Source organism: Pristiophorus japonicus, chromosome 2 (assembly GCF_044704955.1).
Source record: "Pristiophorus japonicus isolate sPriJap1 chromosome 2, sPriJap1.hap1, whole genome shotgun sequence".
NCBI classification, from domain to species: Eukaryota; Metazoa; Chordata; class Chondrichthyes; family Pristiophoridae; genus Pristiophorus; species Pristiophorus japonicus.
In genome coordinates, this window is record NC_091978.1 from 18,838,026 (window position 1) to 18,857,652 (window position 19,627).

Genomic DNA, 19,627 nt, shown 5'->3' on the forward strand with positions numbered 1-19,627 from the left:
AACAGTACTTGCAGCTTTAACAAATGCACAAAAAGCAACAGCAAAAGTTATGGCCAAAAATACCCGATCGCGGTAATCCTCCGTTCTCCTCCTCCAGTGGTGCCAAGTAGCACGGCAAGGTGCTCTGATCCAAAGAGCTGGCAGGTGCACCGTGAGAAAAAAAGCTCTGTTTTTTTATAGTGAATTTGGGTGGCGTGGCCACGTAGCAGCGGCACGCACCCTGATGACCTCAGTACGGCCGCAAGCCCCATACCGTGGTGGAAGTCAGCGGCTTGCGGCGGAAGTGCACACTGCCCAAAAAACCCCCGCGCTGAATATGCGTCGTGGGGGGGCCAATCGACCGGAATGCGGCGGCCAGTTGATTTTGCAGAATGGCTGCCAAAAACCCACGGTAACGGTCCTTCCCTGGTGCTGAATTTCGGCCCCTTCATCTCTTTAATCTCAAAAGGGCTAATACTCACTCATTCTTAGCTTGTACTCTCCTTTTCCACAGATCCACCACAGCAGTGGGAGTCAATGGATCGGACATCGAACTTCGATGATGATGATTAGGGAGAGTTAGAGGAAGAGGAGACGGAACTGCTTCCTCATAGATTATGAAGGAGAAGAGGATGATGGAGAGGAAATCAGGATCAAGTGCAACAAGGAGTTCCTGCAACCACCTTCTGCCCCATATTCCTCTGTCACAAAGCCTCTGATCTCACTCCCTCTGTCTCGTGCTTTTTCTTCACCATGTACCAGCTCAGATGTTTTCATCTGGGCAGGAATTAAATAATGTTAGAGCGGCACTGGGTAGTTCACAGAGCACAAGAGAATTGTGGAAGTGTGCAGTGGGTGAGGATGTATTCCTTTCCGGTGGAGGCCAACGAGAAGTCTGCCTATGGCTTTGGAGTTGTGGGACCCAGAACTTACAGGTGCTCACCCGAAAAGATGGATGCTCAAGGAACATAACACATTCAGTGCAGGCTCTGAGATCAGTCTCTGAGGATGTGCAGCGACTGACTGCTGTGACCCTCCATTCTACATTTATAACTAGCAGATGTTTTCTTTTTTCCATTGCAGATATCAGTGGAGCATGTGGCAGCCTCACTGAAATCTGCAGGAGATCCTCATCTAATAAGCGGCCAGGAATCATTTGTACCTAGATCTCCACTGACAGAAGCGGGGACAGAACGGGCAGTACAATACCTTGCTTACTGGCTTTCGAACTCTGGCAGCTGGAGTGCATATTGCTGCCTCTCAGGACTTTCAGGAAGACATAGCTACTATTGGACCAGGACGACTACTGATCAGTGCTCTGACCTAAAAAGCTGATCAGTGGGGCCATAGATGCAGAAATGGCAACAGCTAGAATTGACCAACTTCACTCTGTCACTTCTCAGGACAGCAGCACATATCAGGTGCTTCAGTGCCTCCTCCCTGATATGTATTGTCCAGGTACATAAATGTATAAGTACAATGGTGCGCCACAGAGGGCGCTGTAATGGGAGACCTGGAAGTACCTGCAAGACAGAGTATAAAAGGCTACCCACCACACTTGAAGGGCACTCTGGAGTTATACAATAAAGGATCAAGGTCACAGCAGTTACGACTGTATGGAGTCAGTGATTTGAGTGCTACATACACCACATTGGCAATGAGGACACGGACGAACTTCACGCATCACGCAACCATGGCTACTCTGGGATCGTTAAAGGATTTTATGGTGGGAAAGGATTGGGAGGCTTTTACGGAAAGGCTCGAGTACTACTTCACAGCAAACGACCGGACGGGGCACACGGATGCACTGAGAGAGAAGCGTAAGGTGATATTACATTCCAGCAGAGGTTTACTGTCTCGTCAGGGATTTGCTGGCACCCGGAAGCGCCAGGGACAAGTCATATGAGGAGCTGGTTGCACTCATTCGTGACCAACTTAAACCGAAGGAGAGCTCCCTCACAAATTCTACCACCACTGCAGACCTGAGGGCCAGGATGTCACCAAATATGCTGCGGAGCTCAGGAGACTCGCGGCGCCATGTGATTTTGGCACACACCTTGACGAAGCGTTCCGAGACGTCTTTGTTGGGGATTGGCCATGAGGGTCTCCTTCACAGGTTGCTATCCACTGAACCTACAGTCACCCAGAAGCAAGCCATCACCATCAGCCGGGCGTTTATGACCTCGACTTGCAGCACCAAGCAGATGATCCACACGATCTCGAACCTGGCAGGCACTGTCCACAGGATAGCTCCCGCCATGGACAAAACTGCAGAACGTGGCTCTGTCCAGGGCAGAGAGCATGGACCTCGTGGTCCTGGAACTCAGAGTCCGCTGAGGGCGGCTAATCGAGTAGCACCATGCTGGCGCTGCGGAGGAAGCCATGGGGCTCACCGGTGCAGGTTTGCGGAGTATATGTGCAATACCTGCCACACGAAAGGCCATCTTCAGCGTATGTGTAAAAGACACCTGACTCATCGTGTGTATGAGGAGATGGCAGAGTGTCCCGAGGATCCATTTTCCAGGGAGGAGCAGGCAGAAGAGGACGAGGCGTTGCTTGGACTGTATAGGCACACCGACGGTTCGGCCCCGGTGATTATGGAGGTCAAGATTAACGGAGTCCCAATGAGTATGGAAATAGATACTGGATCGGGTCCATCGTTGATGATTCAGGAAACTTTTGAAAAACTATGGGTTAACCCAGCTGCACGACCCAAGCCGGTCCCGGTCACGGCGAAGCTGCGTACTTACACCAAAGAACTGATACTTGTTCTTGGCAGAGCGGATGTGCAGGTATCTCACGGGGGCGAGACGCACGGTTTACCTTTGTGGGTCATTGCAGGCGATGGACCGACGCTCCTCGGCAGAAGATGGATGGGAAAGGTCCGTGGGAGCTGGGAAGACTTCATTCCTCCACAGACCGCTGTCCCCCGGGTTCTCAAAGAGCAGCGGCGAGCGAGCTGGAGAAGAAATAAGCAGGTCATCGGCAGTCCAAATTTCACAGGCGACAGCAACCCTGCAGCCCCAACCCTGGAAGAGCAGTGTTTCACAGACGGGCCGATCGCTGAGGTGCGAGCTGGCGACGTGCTGCGGGCGATGAACGGGAGGCCCATCAATGGCTGACAAGTCCAGGGGAAGAGTCGGGCGGTGGTCACGGCTACGGTGGAGGCCGGGACAGCGGCGGCGGTGGGGGCGGCCATGGCGGCTACAGGAGAGGTGGCACCAGCGGCAGGAGCGGAGACTGCAGCGGCGGCGGAGGCTACGGAGGCGGCAGGTACGACTCAGGAGAACGCGATTACTCGGGTGGGTGCAGGAGTCAGAGTAGATGCAGGGGCCAGAGCAGAGGATACGGCAGAAATCACGGAGGCTGTGCTTACAGGGGCTACAATGGATCAAATTCAAAGAGCCAGTTTCAAGATCGGGTTGTTTTGGCTGTTTTCTTTCCTCTTTCTTTGTTATTTCTTCAAATCCAGAGAGTAAAACGGCTGGCCAGCGAGCTCAAGATGGTGGCAGCAGAGCTCTGCAAAGAACAAAGGCAAGCAGTACAACTAAAATGGCGGCGCCCAAGGGAAGCCTCGTGGGAACCACAAGATGGCGTCTTAAAAGGGAAATGCACCCGGGAGCCTTAAAAGGGCCTTACACCATTGGCGGTCCCCACAAAAAGACTTTTGTAAGGCAAGAGCGAGTCTAAATGTGTCATGTGATTTGTATGATGTAGTGATTTAGGATAAGAAGTGATATTTTGATGCTGAATGGTTACTGTGTTTAAAATGATGAAAATAATATGAAAAGAGTTAATACCATGAGGCACAAGTAAAAGGGCCAATGGATCCGTGACTAACATGCCTTAGGGGCCAGTGCGATTTTCGATTTTACTTGATTCATGCAAGGGTAGGCAGCTGCAGATAAGCCGCCAAGGTGACCACTGAGAACAGAGGCAATGCACTAGTTGCGATACCCTGTCTCAGCGCAGCCCATTACCTGGGGCAGAAAGGGGCAGTACACTGCCACTATACCTCACCCAGCGGAGCTGGGATTAAATAACTGTTAGTGTACCTGCAACCTTTTGATATAACATCTGTACCACATATCATATGTACCATACAAATGTACTGTCCATGTATACCTATAGTCTGTTGGAGGTTATACTCGTGTACTTCATCACCCATGTAAGGACTGCATACCACATGCTTGCCCCGGATCACAAGCATTATCTTCACATGGGGGGGGGAAGTGGATGGTCATGGACTCACACTCACAAACCAACCAGGATGAACAAGGCTGAGGTTTCCGGCAATGACTTTTGGAACTGGGGGTTGAGTGAGATGATATGTATTGTCCAGGTACATAAATGTATAAGTACAATGGTGCGCCACAGAGGGCACTGTGGTGGGAGACCTGGAAGTACCTGCAAGACAGAGTATAAAAGGCTGCCCACCACACCTGGAAGGCACTCTGGAGTTATACAATAAAGGACCAAGGTCACAGCAGTTACTACCACACCAGACCGTGTAGAGTCAGTGATTTGAGTGCTACATACACCACACTCCCCAAGACAGTGACATGTGGAAGGCAACACTCTCTGTCCCCATAGTCCTCTGGAGGACATGAACTATCAACCATCTATCGATGTAGGTCCTCAGGCTGTGCTTAGGAGAAGCACCGGAATAGGAGGAAGCATGTTTAGCCACCCAGGGGAAGTGCAGTGCTAGGAAATGTTGGATTTCTGCTCACTTGTTGTATTAAAATAGAATGCACACTTATTTCGTGCTCTCTTATTCGTGGAGGTTGGAGTCAGATAGGTAAAGGGGCACTTATTTGGTGCTGACTTATTCAATCAGCTGATTATTATTGATATTATCATGTAGGGGGAAAGAAGTCTGATGTGTTTTAACTTCTAAGATGGACACGAGGTTGAAGGATTAGTCCTTTACTTGATGGTTAGGAAGCAGGAGGTACGACAGTGGTGACAAAGGTAGACTATGTTAAACAGAAGAGAAGGCTTCAGCAATCAGTTGTGCTCTGATAGTCCTTTTTGATGACCACTCCGGTAGAGGTATCTATCTCATTGTAGCATTCCTCTGCTGCTGCTTAGGTCACTCTTAGCAGGGTCATTATCCATGAGAGCAGGGGTTACACCTTCTTACAAGCCATTAGTTGACATGTCGTTCTTCCTTGAAGAGATCAGGGAGGGGCGGATTACAAAGTTAATTATTTGGGAGGTGTAATGTATGCACCTATGAGTATGCTCACAGGTTTGCAGAGCAGTTGAGTTGGGAGTGGCTTAGCCAGTCACATGATGCTCACAAAACTCAATAAAACCCCAGCCAGTTGGGTTCGGGGGAATCCACGATGTGTCAGGTGGTTGTGAGCCTGTTGGATGAACTGGTAATGTGTAGTGTGAGTGTTAATTCAGAGACTAGGGTCCTGAACTTAAGGAAAGGTAACTTTGATGGTATGAGACGTGAATTGGCTAGCATAGACTGGCAAATGATACTTAAAGGGTTGACAGTGGCTAGGTAATGGAAGACATTTGTAGATTACATGGATGAACTTCAACAATTGTATATCCCTGTCTGGAGTAAAAATAAAAAGGGGAAGATAGCTCAACAGTGGCTAACAAGGGAAATTAGGGATAGTGTTAAATCCAAGGAAGAGACATATAAATTGGCCAGAAAAAGCAGCAAAACCTGAGGACTGGGAGAAATTTAGAATTCAGCAGAGGAGGACAAAGGGTTTAATTAGGAGGGGGAAAATAGAGTATGAGAGTAAGCTTGCAGGGAACATAAAAACTTACTGCAAAAGCTTCTATAGCTATGTGAAGAGAAAAGGAGATTAGCGAAGACCAACGTAGGTCCTTTGCAGACAGAATCAAGTGAATTTATAATGATGAAAAAGAAATGGCAGACCAATTGAACAAATATTTTGGATCTGTCTTCACTAAGGAAGACACAAATAAGGGGTTCGAGGGTGTAGCGAAAAAGAGGAACTGAAGGAATTCCTTATTAGTCAGGAAATTGTGTGCGGGAAATTGATGGGATTTGAAGGCTGATAGGCTGCATCCCAGAGTACATAAGGAAGTGGCCCGAGAAATAGTGGATGCATTGGTGATCATTTTCCAATATTCTATTGACTCTGGATCAGGTCCTATGGACTGGAAGGTAGCTAATGTTACACCACTTTTTTAAAAAGGAGGGAGAGAGAAAACGGATAATTATAGCCCGGTTAGCCTGACATCGGTGGTGAGGAAAATGTTGGAATCAATTATTAAAGATGAAATAGCAGCACATTTGGAAAGCAGTGACAGGATTGGTCCAAATCACAATGGATTTATGAAAGGGAAATCATGCTAGACAAATCTTCTAGAATTTTTTTGAGGATGTAACTAGTAGAGTGGACAAGGGAGAACCAGTGGATGTGGTGTATTTGAACTTTCAAAAGGCTTTTGACAAGATCCCACACAAGAGATTAGTGTGCAAAATTAAAGCACATGGTATTGGGGTAATGTATTGACCGGGTAGAGAACTGGTTGGCAGACAGGAAGCAGAGAGTCGGAACTAACAGGTCCTTTTCAGAATGGCAGGCAGTGACCAGTGGGGTGCCGCATGGTTCAGTGCTGGGACCCCAGCTATTTACAATATACATCAATGATTTGGATGAAGGAATTGAATATAATATCTCCAAGTTTGCAGATGACACTAAGCTGGGTGGCAGTATGAGCTGTGAGGAGGATGCTAAGAGGTTGTAGGGGGACTTGGACAGGTGAGGTGAATGGGCAAATGCATAGCAGATGCAGTATAATGTGGATAAATGTGAGGTTATCCACTTTGGTAGCAAAAACAGGAAGACAGAATATTATCTGAATGGTGACAGATTAGGAAAAGGGGGAGGTGCAACGAGACCTGGGTGTCATGGTAGATCAGTCATTGAAGTTTGGCTTGCAGGTACAGCAGGCAGTGAAGAAGATAAATGGCATGTTGGCCTTCATAGCTAGAGGATTTGAGGAGGGAGCAGGGAGGTCTTACTGCAATTGTACAGAGTCTTGGTGAGGCTATACCTGGAATATTGTGTTCAGTTTTGGTCGCCTAATCTGAGGAAGGACGTTCTTGCTATTGAGGGAGTACAACGAAGGTTCACCAGATTGATTCCCGGGATGGCAGGACTGAAATATGAGGAGAGACTGACATATGAAGAGAGACTGGATGAACTGGGCTTGAATCCACTAGAGTTGAGAAGAATGAGAGGTGATCTCATAGAAACATATAAAATTCTGACAGGATTGGATAGGCTAGAGGCAGGAAGAATGTTCCTGTCATGTATCTCAAATTACTGTATCTACACATGACTGTAACTGGATATGAGCTGTAACAATAAGCATACCTTACCACCAGGGGTGCACTTGCAGGAGACACTCCATACCTGTCTCACTGAGGTACATAAAGGGAGGTCTCAGGCAAGTGCAGCACTGGAGAGCTGTGAATTAAAGGTGCAGGTCCTGAGTGACCTTGACTTCAGCATGTGTCTCGTGTAAGTCAGTACATTAGAGTCAGGACTTAACAGCGGCGACGAGTTACGGGATCACAGAATCCACAGAATGGCTACCAACAGCTCAGATGAGAAATACAATGCTGGAGACAATTGGGAGGACTTTATAGAAAGGCTCCAGCAAAGCTTTGTGACCAAAGACTGGCTGGGCATGATAAGGCAGACAAGAGAAGAGCCCATCTCTTGACCAGCTGTGGCTCGAAAACATACGCTTTAATGAAAGAAACCAGAAAGCAAGTCGTTTGAGGAGTTGAGCACACTGGTGAGAGACCACCTGAAGCCAGCGAGCAGCCTCCACATGGCCAGACCCAGGTTCTACAACTACAGACGCTGTGTGGGCCAAAGCATACCCGACTTCGTGGTGGAACTTCGGAGGCTGGCTAGTTCATGTGAGTTCCCCGATGAACTAAGAGAGAAGTACTGAGAGACTTTTTTATTGAAAGAATAGGCCATGCAGGCATATTCCGAAAGCTAATAGAGACTAAGAACTTGACTCTAGAGGCAGCAGCACTGGTCGCACAGATATTCTTGGCAGGCGAAGAAGAAACGAGGCTGATCTATACTTCGGGTACGACAACCAAAGAGGCATCGGATCAAGGGGTTCACATTGTGAAACAAACCGCTACCTCCACACACAGACAAAGGCAGGAGAGCAGGCCTTCAACAGCAGACAGTGGCGCCAGAAACCATCAAAATCAAGGGCCACATGAACGGCCGATCACACCTCATCAATCCACAATGCGAGCAATCAACAACAGATTGAGAGAAGCTCAAGGGAGATCAGCCAGATGCAGCTCATCCTTCGGAAACAATGGAAACGGTCTGTGTTGGAGATGTGGGGGAAGGCACTCAACAAGGGTGTGTCGATTTCAGCATGCCGTTTGCAGAAACTGCAACTACACAGGGCATCTGGCTCTCATGTGCAGAAAAACAGCAGCTCGGCTGGTATACGAATCAGAAGGGTCGGAAAGCGGACCAGAAGACGGTTGGAACAGTGCACGGGACGCTGAGGTACAGCGGGTTAACATGATCAATGTCCACTGTTCTTACACCAAGACGCCTCCGATTATGATGAGGGTTCTACTCAATGGGATACCCGTCAACATGGAACTGGACACGGGGGCCAGTCAATCCCTCATGAGTGTTCAACAATTTGAACAGCTGTGGCCGCACAAAAGCAACAGACTAAAACTCGCAAAGATCGATACCAAACTAAGGACCTATACTAAAGAAATCGTCCCAGTCCTTGGCAGCGCCATGCTCTCAGTCACACACAAAGGGATGGTGAACCGACTTTCCCTGTGGATTGTCCCCGGGGATCTCCCAGCCCTGTTGGGGAGAAGCTGGCTAGCAGAACTTAATTGGAAATGGGATGATGTTCACGCCATGTCGTCAGAGGAACGGATCTCCTGCTCAACAGTTCTAAGCCGTTTTGAACATCTCTTTCAGCCAGGTGTGGGCACCTTCAAAGGGGCTAAAGTTAGAATCTACATCACACAGAATGCCAGACCGGCCCATCACAAGGCTAGAGCTGTGCCTTATGTGATGAGGGAAAAGATTGAAAACGAACTGGACCGGCTTCTGCGGGAAGGCATAATTTCTCCCGTGGAATTCAGCGACTGGGCAAGCTCCATCGTCCCCATCATGAAGCCTGATGGATCCGTGCGAATCTGTGGAGATTACAAGTCCACCATAAACAGAGTCTCCCTACAGGACCAATACCCAGAGCGGAGGACCTATTTGCCACGTTGGCTGGAGGAAAGCTTTTCTCGAAACTTGACCTCACATCTGCGTATATGACGCAAGAACTGACCGAAGAGTCTAAGCTACTCATCACCATCAACACACATCGAGGCCTTTTTGTGTACAATCGATGCCCATTCGGCATCAGATCGGCAGCTGCTATATTCCAGCACAACATGGAGAGTCTGCTCAAGTCCATCCCGGGGACAGTTGTGTTTCAAGATGACATACTTATCACGGGCAGGGACACCGACTCCCATCTCCGCAATCTTGAGGAAGTACTAAGTCGATTGGATCGGGTAGGTCTAAGAGTTAAGAAATCCAAGTGTCTGTTTCTCGTGCCTGAGGTTGAATTTTTGGTAAGAAGGATTGCCGCTGATGGAATCCACCCAACCGAATCCAAAACCAAAGCGATTCGCCTGGCACCCAGGCCCTGGAATGTCTCGGAACTGCGAGTCTTTCCCGGGCTACTCAATTACTTTGGGAACCTTATGCCGAACTTGAGCACACTGCTGGAGCCTCTCCACGTGCTACTCAGAAAGGGGTGCGATTGGTTTTGGGGAGACGCCCAAGAACGCGCCTTCAATAAGGCACGCAACCTTCTATGTTCCAAGAATGTTTTAGCCTTTTTTGACCCAGGTAAAAAATTAGTCCTTACGTGTGATGCGTCAGCGTACGTGGGCGGGTGCGTTTTACAGCACGTCAATGATGCGGGTAAATTGCAACCCATTGCTTATGCCTCCAGGTCACTTTTGCGGGCGGAGCGTGGGTACGGAATGGTAGAGAAGGAGGTGCTCGCGTGCGTGTACGGTGTCAAAAAGATGCACCAATACCTTTTCGGGGCCAAGTTTGCGTTAGAAACCGACCACAAACCCCTCACGTCCCTATTATCCGAGTGCAAGGCAATCAATGCCAATGCCTTGGCGCGCATTCAGCAGTGGGCACTCATGCTGGCGGCTTACGACTACACGATAAGGCACAGACCAGGCACAGCCAACTGAGCTGACGCGCTTAGCAGGCTACCCCTGGCGACCACAGGACTGTGAGATGGTTATGGCAATCGATGCCTTTGAATCCACAGTTTCGCCCATGACGGCTCGCCAAATCAGAGCCTGGACGCCAGCGACCCCACGTTATCCCTAGTTAACAGATGCGTTTTAACCGGTGACTGGGCAGAGGCTCGCGATGCCTGCCCCGAGGAGGTCAAATCCTTCCATAGGCGCATGCATTTACTATCACTACAGGCAGACTGCCTGATGTGGGGCAGCCGAGTAGTTATGCCCTCGAGGCAGGGAGGCTTTTGTCCGGGAGCTCCATCGCGAGCACCCAGAGATTGTCCTTATGAAGGCCATAGCCAGATCTCATGTCTGGTGGACTGGCATTGACGCGGACTTGGAGCTCTGCGTCCGTCGGTGCACCATTTGTGCCCAACTCAGTAATGCCCCCAGGGAGGCCTCCTAAACCCCTGGCCTTGGCCCACCAAACCGTGGTCGCGGGTGCATGTAGACTATGCGGGCCCATTCATGGGCAAAATGTTTCTCGTAAACATTGATGCATTTTCAAAATGGATCGAGTGCACCATTTTAAACTCGAGCACCACCTCCACCACTGTGGAGAGCCTTAGAACCATGTTTGCACGCACGGCATTCCTGACATATTGGTCAGTGATAATAGTACGTGCTTCACCAGCGCAGAATTTCACGATTTTATAGTTGACCACGGTATAACAGCATCTTTCAAGCCGGCCTCCAATGGATGAACAAGGCATGCTCAGAATCCAAGGTCCCACGCTGCAGAGCCACCTGTCGCAACTGCTGCTGGCATACAGATCTCGTCTGCATTCGTTGACTGGGGTTCCCCCAACGCAACTATTGATGAAACGAACCTTAAAGACCAGGCTCTCGTTAATCCTCCCAGACATGCATGAAATTGTTAAGGCTAAGCGTCAAAAGCTAACTGAGTACCATGACCGAAATTCGTGGGGGAGGTGGAATGAGATAGGGGACAAAGTGTTTGTGCTAAACTATGGCCGGGATCCCAAATGGCTTGCAGGAACAGTAACAGACAAAGAGAGAAACAGGCTACTGGTTGTACAAATGGACAATGGCCAAACCTGCCGGAGGCATGTAGACCAAGTAAAAAGTAGATTCACTGATAACACTGAAGAAACAGAGGCAGACTACAATGTGGAACTCACACCACACCTAGTGGACAGACAGGTGGAACAACCTGAGGAAAGGGCAGTCTCAACAGACAGCCCAGGCGGGATACCAGCAATCACACCGAACGAAACATAGGCACCAAGGCAAACAACTGAACCACAACTAAGACGCTCCACATGAGAGCGCAGAACACCTGAGAGACTGAATCTATAAAGGCAATAAGACCTTGGGGGAGGGTGATGTGATGTATCTCACATTACTGTATATAATTGTATCTTACCATGCTCTACATGACTGTAACTGGATATGACTTGTAACAATAAGCATACCTTACCACCAGGGGTGCACTTGCAGGAGACACTCCATACCTGTCCCACTGAGGTATATAAAGGGAGGTCTCAGGCAAGTGCAGCACTGGAGAGCTGGAATTAAAGGTGCAGGTCCTGAGTGACCTTGACTTCAGCATGTGTCTCGTGTAAGTCAATACATTAGAGTCAGGACTTAACAGTTCCCGTTGCTGGGGAGTTCCAGAACCAGGGGGTCACAGTCTAAGAATAAGGAGTAAGCCATTTAGGACCGAGATGAGGAGAAACTTCTTCACTCAGAGAGTTTTTAACCTGTGAAAGTTAGATATATTCAAAAGGGAGTTAGATATGGCCCTTACGGCCAAAGGGATCAAGGGGTATGGAGAGAAAGCAGGAAAGGGGTACTGAGGTTGAATGATCAGCCATGATCTTATTGAATGGTGGTGCAGGCTCGAAGGGCCGAATGGCTTGCTCCTGCACCTAATTTCTATGTTTCTATGTTTAACCTTCAGCTAATTATCCAACTAGTTCTTGGATGTGTTGGTATGAATTCTTAAGCAAATAACCCTTGAAGAAAGTATGTTACAGGACGTAGGAGACAAAGAGTAGGAATAAAGGTAATCTACACTGATCGGCAGGATGTGACACTTGTGGTGTTCCCCAGGGATCTTTACTGGGGGCCTCCGATTGCTGCCATATATATCAATGATTTGAATGAAGGAAGAGAGAGTTCTATATCCAAGATTGCAGATGATACTAAGTTAGGAGGCACAATAAGTTGTGCAGATGGGGGAAGGTACAAAGGGTCATAGACAGATTGAGTGAGTGAGCAAAACTTGTGGAAGATGGATTTATTGTGGGCTCATCCTTGTTGGAGCCAAGACAGACAAATTGTAATGGTGAGAGACTAGGAAATGTGGAGGAGGGTGTCCAGGCATACAAATCACTAAGAGTTAGTGCAAAGTTACAAAAAGATAATCAAAAAAACTAATGAAAGTTTGGCCTTTATCTGAAGTTGGCTGGGATACAAATCGGAGCAAATTATGCTTCAGCTGTATAGAGCTTGGTCACCTTCCATCTGGAGAACTGCGTTCAATTTGTTGACACTGCACCTAATAAAGGATCTTGAAGGTGGTACAGCCCAGATTCACCAGAATGATTCCAGGGCTTAAGTTATGAGGACAGGTTGAATAAACTTGGCTTGTATTCCCTTCAGTTTAGTAGGTTTTTGAATTCTACAACATTCATCGGATCTTACAGCACAGAAAGAGGCCATTCGGCCTATCGTGGCTCTGCCGGATCCTTGTAAGAGCTATTCAATTACTTCCGCTTCCATCTGATACTTCCCTATAATTCTTCAACTGTTTCCTTTCGGTATTCAAACAAGATGATCCAATTCTGCAGATTCTATCACTGATACCATTCAGTAAGTTGCCTATACTTCTGAGCTAACAAAACTGCTGGTTAGGATTCGGAGCAAGTTTCCTCGATGAGCTGGTGAGTAAAGGCACCACCATCTGTAGCACTGTGCCATATACGCTAGTTTGAACCCCCAGGATGTGTAGAGGTAGCTAATCTCGCCAAGGCTTCTTTGACAGCACTTCCAAACCCGCGACCTCTACCACCTAGAATGACAAGGACAGCGCATGGGAACACCATCACCTGCAAGTTCTCCTCCAAGTTACGAATCATCCTGACTTGGAAATAAATAATCGTTTCTTCATTGTCACTGTGTCAAAATCCTGGAACTCCCTCCCTGTTATATTAAGGTTACCGCCCCCAAGATGGGAGCCTATGCGGGGAGGCAGAGGGAAGTTGAGGGGAGACGGGGGCGGAGGATGGAGGGGAGAGTGGTGGAGGTGAGGGGCGGAGAAACCCAGGGCGGGGGACAGGAGGGGCCACATTGCAGCGGAGGTCTGGGGGTGCGAAGTGTGTTGGAGGGGTGGGCCTGGGGGCTCTGTGCCTCGGTGCGGTGAGTGTTCAGAGTGGGGTGGATGGGTTGACTGCGCAGATGGCGGTTGGTGGACGTGGTGTGGTTGGCGTCGCGGGGGCGTGGCTCCGGGGTGGCCGGGGCTGGGGGCTCGACATCCGGGGGTGTTCGACATTTGGGAAGGATTCTGACGGAACGGGGCGGGTTGGGTGCGGGGGGAGTGTTTCCGGTGTTGGGTGGGTCCGGAGCCGGGGGGGGGCACGCTCTTGGGATGGGGGGTTGGCTGTTTGGGGCTGTGATTGGGAGAGACTTCTTCACTCGGGGAGTTGTTGGCCTGTGGGGTTCCCTGCCGTGGAGAGTTGTTGATGCCAGTTCATTGGATGTGTTCAGGAGGGAGTTGGATGTGGTCCTTGCAGCTGAGGGGGGGGGGTCGGGGAGTGTGGAGGGGGCGTGGGGGGAGGTGCTGGGTGGGTGATCAGCCATAATCTTATTGAATGGCGGTGCAGGCTCGAAGGGCCGAATGGCCTACTCCTGCACCTATTTTCTATGTTTCTATGTTTCTATGTATGCAATAAAGGTTCAAACTGAGTACTGTTTAACTAAGCAAGGTACAACCTTGGCTGTGCTTTATTTAGTCCCAAAGCGCCTGACTCGCAAAATGGCTGGCCTTTTATTCCAGAGCAGCATCATGTGCGTGCTGCTCAGTGGCCTCCAACAATGACACCATCTGGTGGCTACAAACAGCATGTACATACATGACAATATCCTCCTCTGAGATCTTATCACAATCTTTCACAGGTTGAGATGGTCCTGTGCTTTACGCTCCTGGGTTGACCGTCTCAGTTCGATTCCGGCCTTGGGTGAATGTGCGGAGTCTGTTGTGGCTGGTGGCTGGATGGCTGACTTGTTGGGGGTGGCAGTGGCCATGTCAGGAATTGCAAGTCCATTTTTATTGAACAAGTCCGTGATGAAAATTCCGGGTTCACTGATGACCCTTGAATCCACTGAAGACTGCAGGTAGGTTGGTTGGTCGTCGACGGTTTCTTCGTCCGACTACTCTGGCTCATCTGTGTGCCTCAGCTTTGTTTGATCCAAATGTTCCCTGCAAGTTTTCCCTTTCTTGAGCCATAACCGTACCAGCGATCCATTTGGGACCCTGACCATAATTCAACACACATACAGGATCATTAACAGAAATCTCGCATGATACAGTTGCACGATCGTGGTACCCTTGTTGACTCTATCTTCTGTATTCAACATGATTACTTAAATCCAGGTGTACAAGAGATAACTTGGTCTTAAGACCTGTTTTCATTATGAGTTCAGCAGGTGAGACCCCTGTGAGTGTGTGGGGTCTTGTCCTGTAACTCAGCAGTATGCAGGACAAGCGGGTCTGCAGTGACCCTTGGGTTACTCTTCTCATGCTTTGCTTGATAATTTGAATTGCATGTTCTGCTTGCCCGTTGGACGCAGGCTTGAATGGTGCTGACTTTACATGTTTTATGCCGTTAAGTTTTATAAACTCTTGACTGGTGTAGCACCCATTGTCGTTCACCACTATCTCAGGCAGACCATGTGTCGCGAACATGACAATGAGATTCTCTATGGTTGCTGTGGACGTACTGGATGACATGATTATGCATTCTATCCACTTCGAATAAGCATCCCCCACCACTAAAAACATCTTACCCAGGAAGGGAGCTGCAAAATCTACATGGATCCTGGCCCAAGATTTGGATGGCCATGACCACAGACTCAGCGGCGATTCCGCTGGTGCTTTGCTGAGCTGCATGCAGGTGTTGCACTGATGCACGCATACTTCCAGCTCAGAATTAATTGCTGGCTACCATACATGGGACCTGATGATGGCCTTCATCATCACTATACCAGGATGTGTGCTGTGTAACTCACGCACAAGCTTCTCTCTCTGTTTCTTAGGCATTTCAACACGATTGCCCCACAATATGCAATCTGCTTGAATCGCTTCTCGGCCTTTTGGCTAAGATCATGCGTAACTGACCTGACAGGGGAGTAGCCACCATGACCTCCGGGTGGTTCTCCCTGGATCAGGAAGGTATATGCTTGCTTTTTTGGAAACAGGAGGTGGGTGGGGTGGCTTGACCCATCCACCTCCACGGAGGTGTGTGGGGGACCTGACCCATCCACCTCCATGGCACGAACCTGGTATTGCAGTACTTCCAGGAACGGTGCAGTGGCTCTAGGCCTTTTGGCTAAGAGCATTGGTGCAGAGTGATCCTTGGCGTGTGCAAGGTGACCTCTGGCGTTTGTGATTTGACAAAGAATTGGAACGATTGGCTACGAATTTCCAAAAAAAAAAAAAAAAAATCTGCTTGAATAGACAGTTCGTCGGCCTTTTGGCTAAGATCATGCGTAACTGACCTGACAGGGGAGTAACCACCATAACCCCAAGGTGGTTCTCCCTGGATCAGGAAGGTATATGCTTGCTTTTTTGGAAATAGGAGGTGGGTGGGGTGGCTTGACCCATCCACCTCCACGGAGGTGTGTGGGGGTCCTGACCCATCCACCTCCATGGCACGAACCTGGTATTGCAGTACTTCCAGGAACGGTGTAGTGGCTCTAGGCCTTTTGGCTAAGAGCATTGGCGCAGAGTGATCCTTGAATGGGCCCAAGGTGACCTCTGGCGTTTGTGATTTGACAAAGAATTGGAACGATTGGCTACGAATTTCCAAAAAAAAAAAAAAAATCTGCTTGAATAGACAGTTCGTCCTTGCGATGAATGTATGGTTGGCCTCCTCGCACATTTGCTTGGGTATGGCAGACCAACCCCTTTGAGGATGCAACCCTTTACCAACGATAATATCGGGTCCTGGCTGGTCCAGGTCTTAACTTGTTGAGCCGTGACAGGGGTACCTTCACTCACAAAAGCATCCATAATTAATATTAAATCTGCCGGTTGTGGCGTTTCCACCTCCGATGGGGGCAACAGCAACCGGCTCAAAGCATCGACACAATTCTCTGTGCCAGGTCTGTGGCGAATGAGATAATCATAGGCAGATAATGTCAGCACCCACCTTTGGATGCGAGATGAAGCGTTGATATTGATACCTTTGCTCTCGGAAAACAACAAAATGAACGGCTTGTGATCGGTCTCTAATTCGAACCTCAGACCGAACAGGTATTGATGCATCTTTTTAACACCGTACACACACACTAAAGCTTCTTTTTATACCATACTGTAGGCTCTTTCTGCTTTAGACAAACTTTTGGATGCATACGCGACAGGTTGAAGTTTCCCCAAATCATTGGCTTGTTGTAACATACAACCAATTCCATATGACGATGTGTCACAGGCCAAAACTAAACGTTTACATGGGTCATAATGTACCAGCAGCTTGTTCGAGCAAAGCAGATTAGTGGCTTTCTCGAAAGCTGTCTTGCAATGCACCCCACACCCAGTTGTTGCCTTTTATCAATAGCATGTGCAGTGGTTCAAGTAAGGTACTCAATTTAGGTCGGAAGTCATCAAAGTAGTTGAGTAGACCAAGGAACAAATGCAGCTCCGTCACGTACTGCGGCTTGGGTGCATTCTTGATGGCTTTGGTTTTCACGTCAGTAGGTCTGATGCCGTCAACGGTGATTTCCCTCCCGAAGAATTCGACCTCCAGTGCCATGAAGATGCACTTCGAGCATTTAAATCTGAGTCTCACTCTGTCCAAATGCAGTAGAACCTCTTCCAGGTTGTTGAGATGTTACTTGGAGTCACAACTGGTGATCAGGATCATCTTGGAACACGACGGTTCTGGGAACGGACTTCAGTAGACTTTCCATATTCCTCTGGAATATTGCTGCAGCCGAGCTAATTCCAAACGGGCACCAGTGGTAAATAAACAGTCCTTTGTGCTTGTTAATGCACCTAAGTCTCTTCGACATCTCGACCAACTCCTGAGTCATATAGGCTGATGTCAAGTCCAGTTTTGTGAACGACTTCCCTCCGGCAAGCGTCGCAAACAAGACATCAGCCTTCGGTATCGGGTACTGATCTTGTTTCGAAACCCTGTTGATCATAGCCTTGTAGTCTCCACAGATTCTGACAGTGCCATCACTTTTCAGCACAGGAACAATGGGGCTGGCCCATTCATTAAATTCGACCGGTGATATGATCCCTTCACGCTGGAATCTGTCCAGTTCGATTTCGACCTTCTCCCTCGTCATATACGGCACTACCCGAGCTTTATGATGGACAGGTCTTGCATCTGAGTCCACGTGGATCTGCACATTGGCTCCTGTGAAGTTGCTGATACCCGGTTCGAACAGCGAGGGGAACTTGCTCAATACTTGGGCACATGTATCTTCCTCCAACGACAACGCCTTTATGTCGTTCCAGTCGCATCTGATTTTCTCCAGCCAGCTCCTGTCGAGCAGTGTTGGGCCATTGCCTGGAACAATCCACAGCGGTAACTCGTGAACCGCACCATTACACGGCACATTAATTTGTGCATTGCCAATCACCTTTATCAGTTCTTTGATGTACATGCACAGCTTGCCGTTAACAGGGCTCAGCCTGGGCCTCGCATTCTTAATATCCCACAGCTTATTAAATGCCCTCGCATTCATGATCGATTGGCTCGTACCTGTGTCCAGTTCCATTGATACCGGTATCCCGTTAAACATCACATTAATCAAAATTGGTTTGCTCTTGGTTATGAAAGAGTACAGTTCATACACTTCCTCCTCTGGCATCTCGGATTGCATATCCGGATCCGCGCTAGTCTGACTCTCATCCTCAACGTGGTGTGTCGCAGCTTGCTTGATCATCTGCGGACACTTGCGCTGGAGATGCCCCACTCTCAGACAGCCTTTGCAATGATATTGCTTAAATCGGCACTGCTGGTGCCGATGATTTCCCCCACAACGCCAACACTGAGAAGTCGGATACATTCCTGCTGGCGGACTTTGGGCAGCCACAGGTTTTGCGAATGTAGCCGGATAGGCGCTGCCATGTGCTGTTCTGCCGAATGTCGAATCAATCACATTTACAGTACTTGCCGAGGTTCGGTTCTTCACCGATATTTGCTTTAGACGCCTATCCATCGCCATATATGATTGAGCGACCTGGATAGCCCTTTTTAAATCCAATCCTCCACCGCCAGAAGTTTGCGCAGGATCACCTCGTGGTTGATACCGATAACAAAGAAGTCCCGCAGCATGTCTGCCAACACCGTCCCAAACTTGCACGGTCCCGCTAGACATCTCAGGTCGACAACGAATTCTGCCGTGCTCTGGCCCTCCGATCGAACGTGTGTATAAAACCTGTATCTCGAGATGATGATGCCGTCGTCTGGCTTGAGGTGCTCCCGTACCAATGTACACAACTCCTCATACGTTTTCTCTGTTGGTTCACTAGGCCTGAGTAGGTTCTTTATCAGACCGTAGATCTTTGAACCGCACACAGTGAGGAACACGGCCCGGCGCCGATCTGCATCGTCAACCCCTTTCATTTTATTGGCCATGAAGTACTGGTTCAAACGGCTCACAAAGTCTGCCAATCTTCTCCCTCCACGAATCGCTCGAAAAATCCATTCGTGCTCATTTTGCAAACAAAGGTTCTTGTATTCTCATTGCCAAATGTTATGTACGCAATAAAGGTTCAAACTGAGTACTGTTTAACTAAACAAAGCACAACCTTGGCTGTGCTTTATTTAGTTCCAAAGTGCCTGACTCACAAAATGGTTGGTCTTTTATACCTGAGCAGCACAATGTGCGTGCTGCTTAGTGGCCTCCAACAATGACACCATCTGGTGGCTACAACAGCATGTACATACATGACACTCCCTAACAGCACTGTGGGAGCACATTCACCACACGGACTACAGCGGTTCAAGAACGCGGCTCACAAACCACCTTCTCAAGTTCAATTAGGGATGGACAATAAATGCTGGCCCTTGCCAGCGATGCCCGAGCCCAGGAATGAATAAAAAAAAG

At 48.8% G+C, this 19,627-nt stretch overlaps 1 protein-coding gene and 1 pseudogene across 3 annotated transcripts in view; one reads left to right on the top strand and one right to left on the bottom strand.

The window, feature by feature from the left end:
• Positions 1–19,627, bottom strand: part of LOC139236178 (sperm flagellar protein 1-like) — a 321,238-nt gene that overhangs the window by 56,813 nt on the left and 244,798 nt on the right. The gene's annotated exons all lie outside the window — the stretch shown is intronic.
• LOC139251962 (U2 spliceosomal RNA) lies at positions 15,643–15,881 on the top strand (annotated as a pseudogene).